Source organism: Geospiza fortis, unplaced genomic scaffold, assembly GCF_000277835.1.
Source record: "Geospiza fortis unplaced genomic scaffold, GeoFor_1.0 scaffold166, whole genome shotgun sequence".
In the NCBI taxonomy this organism is placed as follows: domain Eukaryota; kingdom Metazoa; phylum Chordata; class Aves; order Passeriformes; family Thraupidae; genus Geospiza; species Geospiza fortis.
The window spans coordinates 3,221,211-3,228,575 of record NW_005054310.1 but is presented as its reverse complement, the minus strand read 5'-3'; the positions used below and the strand labels follow the sequence as shown (position 1 = coordinate 3,228,575).

At 39.1% G+C, this 7,365-nt stretch overlaps 1 protein-coding gene across 1 annotated transcript in view; it reads left to right on the top strand.

Moving 5' to 3' along the window:
* The window catches only part of ZDHHC17 (zinc finger DHHC-type containing 17), a 96,943-nt gene that overhangs the window by 731 nt on the left and 88,847 nt on the right, over positions 1–7,365 (top strand). The gene's annotated exons all lie outside the window — the stretch shown is intronic.

Below are 7,365 nucleotides of genomic sequence, written 5' to 3'. Positions count from 1 at the left end.
CAGCAGGGTGTGATGGGGAGGTGGAGCAGAGTGGTGAAAAGGGGCAAGGTGCCTAGAAAGAAAACTGGAGAAGGGAGTTTTTGGAAGAGGACAAATGCTAGAACCTGTATAAAACTGGATAAGGGATTTGACTGTTTCATGTACTTTGAAAAAGAGTCTGGGATGCAAGAAAAATTAGTTTCTCCCAAGCAAAAGAAACCACATTGTGAAAGCATGAAAGATCAACAATCTATTTCTAAATAAGATAGAAACAAGATTCACAATAATTAACTAGTAATGGAAATTAGAAAGTACAGGAGACAAGAGAGAGAAGAGGGACTAGCAATGAAATAGACCTGCAAAGGTATTGTTTGAAACATTTGGATACTGAGGGGGCAGAGGGAAGGGAAAAGGAAAATAATTTAAAATTTATCCATAATATTTTATGGTGGATAAACAAAATAAAGATGACAGGAGCTGTCGTGAATCTTTACAGAACAGCTTTAAAACCAGAAACAGCAACTTCCTACACATCTGCTGGACTTTACCACATACACAGCTGATTCAACTGTTCTTTCTAGAAGGGTTTGCACTCCAGCTTACTACAATAATTGTTGAGGCACTGTTATGCCTGTGATTTATTTTATACTGTTGACAGTTTAGAGGAATTGGTAATGTTTGGTCATCAACAAAATCATAAAAATTATACCTTCACTTCTGAGTGTTCCTGGCACAATTAATAAAGGGAGGACGTTTAATTAACAGTGTACTGGTAAGTTCATTATTTTCCTCTGTACAGCTCTTGCACAAAGACTGAACAGGATTAACTGCAGAAATGGAAGAGGAGAATAAAAGAAGAAGAACAAAGAGAAAAGTGAAAATTGACTCCTTAGCAAATAGCTGTCTAATTAGGCACCGTCTTGCACTGTGAATTAGATCAAGAGAAATTTCATCCCTGCTGCCCATCCATTGACTCCACCAGACAGAGCAGTACTGAAGGAAGCCTTGGCATTCTCTAATGTATATTTCCTTTGTAGTAAACAAGTAATTAATTGTGCCTATGTAGAGGAAAAGTGGAAGAAAAATGAGATTCTGTTTTTAGTTTTGCTACTGACTTGCCAAAAAGATACTGTTTATATGGTTAACTTCTGTGTAGGATTATTTTTCTGCTCTGCTTCTGGACATCAGGAATGAGACTTTGTTCCTCGTGCCAGGCCCAACTCTTTGGCCACACATATGCCCTTCAGGAGTTAAGGAGCACATTGCCTGGGATTGAGAAAAACAGGGATGGACAGAGCTTTCCATAACAGAGTGAGGTTTCCTGTTCTTGTTGTGTACAGCACCTCCTTCTGCAGCCATTATGTTTCACTTGCTGTTGATAAAAGCCTCTGTAAGAAACCACAAATGGACACACAGCTCCACCAGACCTTTCAAAGCAAGCAGAAACTCTGCGAGTCCTTTTTGCTGCTGCTGCTGTGTTTCATCTTTGCAAAGCTTGTTTCAGTGGAATACCATACGGTCTCATTCACTAATGACTCTGAAGCTCTTTCATCTTTGGAGGAAAGGCTTTACAATGACAAATATTATACTGCAATCCTATATTAATCTCTGGATGTCTGGTACAGATGGAACTAGAATTTGTGTGTGTTATCCAGTTCAATAAAGAGCAATGTAGTGTTTTCAGCAGATCCCTGAATGACCTTCCTAGACTTAAAAAAATTACATATCCAGGTTATGCTTTTGCAGCATCATCTTCTACTAATATTTTCTCCTTGACTGGAAACCAATACCAAATTACTCAAGTAAAGGAAGCTGGATGTGTTTAATAACACTAGTCATCCATGTCTAGCCCTGTAATGAAAATCTCATTTCAGATTGTAGAACTATGTGAAAATGCTTTTCTTTTTAGTTGTTGTTATTGGCTTTGTTTTTATTTTTAAAAGTGCTTATTCATTTGGTTTTTATTATGACTGTATATTTCCACTTGGCACTAAATGTCTTGCATCAATTATGGCACCTACCATGAACCTAGCACCACAGAAACCAGTTTAAATCAACATAATCCACTGGATGATGTTCTTATACTGCTCTAAACAGAGAGGTCCCCTTGGTCTCTTTTCAAATCTGCTTATGCAAATTTCCTGATGAATCTCCATAGGTTTGCAAGGAGTACTAAAAAGGTAATACCTTAGAAAAGTAAGCAAGAGGCATGCATCCCTGAAAAGAACAATTATTTCTAAACTAGCAATTTTTCTGCAAGAAGTAGTCAGTAAAGAAAGGCTACATGTTTCAAAAGGATATCTCCACAGGGCACAAGTTTGGATGGGAAATAACCAGAGCAATAACCTAATGTGACACTGATGGGTAGCTGCTACCCTCCTGGCAGAGAGGAGGAACAGTGTATGCTCATTTCCACTTACAGAGACAGGAGTGAAACTGACATGAACAAGAAAGTGTAATGTAAGTACAGAAAATCAATGAAAAAATTAATTATGACCTACAAAAGAGTCTTTCTTGGTAACTTTTAACTCTTTCTGATTTTTTTTGTGTTTCTAGACAGACCAAGGATTTAGAGAGCAAAGGACAAATTAGAACACACTTCAAACTGTAGTCTAACAGTCTAGACCTGTACTTTTCATTATTTTCTTTGCCTTACGTTTGTGATTCTCAATTGGGGGGTGGGGGTGGGAGGAATTATCACCTCCAATGCTCTCATTGTACTTCTGAGTTAATTTTTTGAGCACTGCAGCAAATGTGTGCCTGCAGTATGCCATAGGAAGCTGCACTTCCCAAAGCAGACCAAGAGAAGTGTGTCCCTTGGGCACACTCTCTCCTCTGTGTGATGGGGAAAGAGGCTGACTACATTTTACAGTGAAGGAAGCCAGAGAATGATTCCAGTAATGTAATGAAGATGTTTGAATTCTCCTGAAGGGAAGGGTACCTTTGGGTCAGAGCTGTTGCACAGGGATGTATTAGTGCAAACTGTGAGAAGCTGTCAGGCGCCAAGACACTGACACTGGCAAGGAAAAGCAAATTAGAATAATGTAATTGGTCCAAGTAAAGTAGCACTGGCTGAAAGTATGGATAGTTAGACCAGCTACTGGAGTGAATTTTTACTAGTAATTTGACCCTTTCCACTCATTATGAAGTGAAGCACAAGGCAGAGAACAGCCAACATGCTGAATAAGACTCCTCATTATTCCAGTCAGTTCAAGCAGGGTAAGGAGCTGGAAAGTATTTCAGAAGAGACAAACAAAAAGGAAGAAGCATGAGAGCAGATGTGCTAAGCCATTGCCTCCCTTATAAGTGGAATATGGATATATTCACATAAAGGAGAAGAAATGTGGGGGAAATAGAACAGACCAGGAAGGTCTGAGATGACTCTCTGCTCTCAGGCAGGCAAGAGTGGCTGTCAGTGGTTGCTCTGCTTTAAGAGGGCCTTGATGCAGTGTTACTTTGGAAATAACCAAAAGGCATGAAAATGGCCCCTGATACCCTGATACTAAACATTATGTCCTCTTTGACCTGCTACTTCTTACTGACTTGGATGTACACAACTTCAGTTCTGGAGCCAGATCCTAAAATCCATACATGGAAGTTGGCAACTTCTTCTCTCTGTGTGGTGAGTCAGAAATGAGATGAAAACAAGCCTGTCTGCTGATAAGATGGGCTGAGGGAAACACAGCCATGAAGAAAGCATACTGCAGAAAATAATAATAAAAGAAAGTGTTAATAAAATAATTGAAATACCACCTGATTGGTGAATCCATCTGTATTAGTGCACATTGTTATTTTAGTAACTAGCTCATGATATATGTTCTACCCTTTGCTTAGAAGGAAACACTCCTTTTCTGCACAATCATTTATTTATTTTAGCAGAACCTCTAGTAATAAAATCAGCTGGGTAATGTTTCATGAAGAAGTAACTGCTTTTATAACCAGTTAGAAACGGAATTTCTGAAATAATGTCTTAGAAAAGTGACAGGGGAAAAATGAAGAGAGGACAAAAAGAAAGGCCTAATACATTTTTACTTTGAATCAAGTCTGTCAACCTATAAGATTTCCATTGCCTAAGTTTTTAGGACACAAGACCTTGCTCTGACTGCCCACAACATCTCTCAGCATGGCAAACAGTAGCAGACTTGGGCTTTTAATAAAATGCACATTTAACCAGACAAGACCTTGGGAAAACTTCCCCAAATCCCAGCTATCCTGGGCTAGAGCAGCAGAAGCTTTTGTTAGAGTTACACAGCCCTTTGGGACATGTAAGAAAAGCCTTGTGATGTGTAAAGAGCAGCCCCTGTGTTTATGAGGGATGGTAAATGAATCCCTTTCCCACAGTGGCCATCTGTAATAATGTCACTTTAGGAGGATGACATGATCTGCCCCTTGCCTTTAGCCAGCGTTGTTTAGCCATGGAGGCCATACAACATGCACTTGCATGCAGAGCCTAAAGAAAAGGTGTTCTTGAAGGTCCTTGGGTTTCATCTCTTTCAGATTCCCTCAGCAGGCCTGACTGATGGTTTTCTTTTAATTTCTCTGTGTAAGAAAGCACAGTGCCTTGGCTTTGTGATCCATTGTTCACACAGACATCGCCTGGCCCAAGCAGTGCTCTGCTGATCTGCTGGGACATGTCGCAGACATCTTTTTATGAAAAATCCTTTCCTTAGGATTTTTCCTCCTGGGAAGCTGAGAGGCCTCAGGAACAAAATGTAAACATTGATTATCTGCTGCTGTGGAATGTAACAGGTGATTGGCCCATGTTGGATGTTTATAATTAATGGTCAATCACAGCCCAGCTGGGTCAGACAGAGAGTTCGAGACAGCTGCATTTGTGATCATTCTTGCTGATTCTATTCTTAGCTTAGCTAGCCTTCTGATGAAACGTTTTCTTCTATTCTTTTAGTATAGTTTTAATGTAATATATGTCATAAAATAATAAATCAAGCCTTCTGAAACATGGAGTCAACATTATTGTCTCTTCCCTCATCTGAAAACCCCAGTGAACACCGTCACAGGGACATTTCATTATTCAGAGTGGAGGGGTGTTTCTTCATGCTTTGGCTGGGGGTGCCTTGCAGGCCTTTGGGTTAAAAGAGCAGAACAGTGAGAGATGAGTGACAGTGGAACTTCAGAGTGATTCAGAGAGCTCAGTCTTGCACATGAAAGAGTGAAGTTAACCCGCTGTTGAGAAAAGTCCTCCTGTTACATCTTTGGCAGCCACTTTTCTGAGCTCTTCCATTATGCTTCCCTGATGGGAACAGAATTTCCTGCAGAGCAAGGGTATTTTTCATAGAATCAAAGCTGAAAAGTTTATTTTCTGCAACAATAGTGTAGTCTATCTATGATGCTACAGGCTATTCTCAGTCACGTTTATACCAGGGCTGCTTTTCTGTACTCCTTTCTGCCTCCTGAAGGTATAAAATTGCAACAGAAGGTCATACAAAACTGTCACAATATTGCAGGCCATTGTCCTTAATTGTGTGAGATTTTAAAACATTGGCCTATCCTCCACACTTTTTTTGAATGGAAAATCCTCCTTCCCTACTGGTCAAAGAAAAGCCCAATTTAATTTTGTCTTTATAGTTCATGTGATCAATTCTTGCTTCTTAATAGGTGAAAAGCAATTCTGGTCTTGCAGAAGTAGTTTATCAGCATTCATGTATCCAGAAATAACTGGTGAAAGCAACACCTGTTGAAAGAGAGACAGAGAAGAGAGATTTTCAGAAAGACTCTTTTTAACACAGAAAAACAGACAAACCTTACCTGGCAGGTAAGGTTTTGTGTCACCGAGCCACCACCATAATGGAAATGAATTGGCAGCTTTTCTTCATGGGTGTGGTTAAATTGATACAATGGTACCTAGCAACATTAATTCAAATAAAATGTTAAAAATAAATGAAAAAACTGGGGGACAATCTTTTGAAGGTGGCTATAATATTGTTCTCTTTATACACATCTATAATGGTAAATTTTCATAAAAGGTTTTTGTGGAAACTGCATTTATTTTTTTCAGACCAGGCACTAAGCATCTGTTGCCCTAATTGCGCTAAAATATAGTTCCTCATCATAAAATGAGATTTCTCCTGTGCACAGCTTGTATTTTTTACTGCCTTTTACAACTTCAGCTCTTACTGAGTATTTACATTCTTAATTATTCTATTCAGAAATTAACAATCTCATCATTACTAAATAAACCTCTTTTTTTCCCCCTGGGCATCTGTTGCTAAAGCAAGACCTAATCTTGGTATGTAAGGTGAAGACACATGAATGAGACCAACATGCAGAAAGCTCAGAAATATCCAGACAAGTTTAACACCAGCAGCCACTAACGAGACTGTCAAGTGCCTGTCGAATTTCAGATGTTTTCCTTGCGAGGCTTGGTAGTGCCTATGAGCACTGCCAACAGATTGTTAAAATAACCCCAGGAACACACCCTTTCTAGGTCAGAACCAACTGTGAAGCTGAGTGCACTGTAATTATAGTGCACTTAATGAGTTACAGCTTGAGCTAATCACACCCCACTGAACTAAAAAGCTGTAATTACACAGGGAGATAATGTGAGCTTGGCAGGATCTCCTATGGCAGCCTATGGCTTAGAGGGGAGGAAGCTTCATAGCCTGTTTGCTGGTCATTACTAGCTGGGGCTCAACTGGGCAAATTTGTAATTCAAGAGGTAAAATCAAGTTTGTGGTCAACTGAGAGCAAACCTTAGCAGTATTTATCCAGCTAATACAAAAATGTTTCCATTGAAAGTTTACTTAGAATTAATGATTTTTTTTGTCAAATCGACCAATATGATACTAGCTTTATGACAGCATTGTGCTGTTTGAAGGACACTATTATAATTTACTGATGTAACTAAAAAAAGAACTGGGGCCTCTGTATTTTTCTAGCGTTCCATCTGTTCCTCTTATGTTCCACCTATGAAAGAGGTGTCTAGATGAGTTATTAAATGTAGGGCTTCATATTTACTTCTTGATTTCCTGATTTTCTGAAGGTCTCAATTTTACTTTATATTTCTGGAAAGGTACAAAATACTATTTAGGTAGATTGAACTTGATGCTACGAAATATTCAGTTATTGGTTAGATCTTAGTGAGTGGATGGGTTTTGTTCCATTTGTGATGCATATAGGCTGGGCTACAAGTAGAACATTTAACATACAGGACCTTCTTAGCACCCCAGAAGTCCCCCAGAGAACAGTTCACAGAAATAACTACACTAATCTTCAACAAAATGCCAGACTGTTGTATTTGAGAACCTCATGGTGACCTCCTCTTTATAGAGGAGCAAAGTTGTGATAAATATAAGTAAGAGTGGAGGTATTTAATTTATATTTACCAAATATCAGTGGCCTGATCTAGTTGAAGCTGTCCCTGTTCAT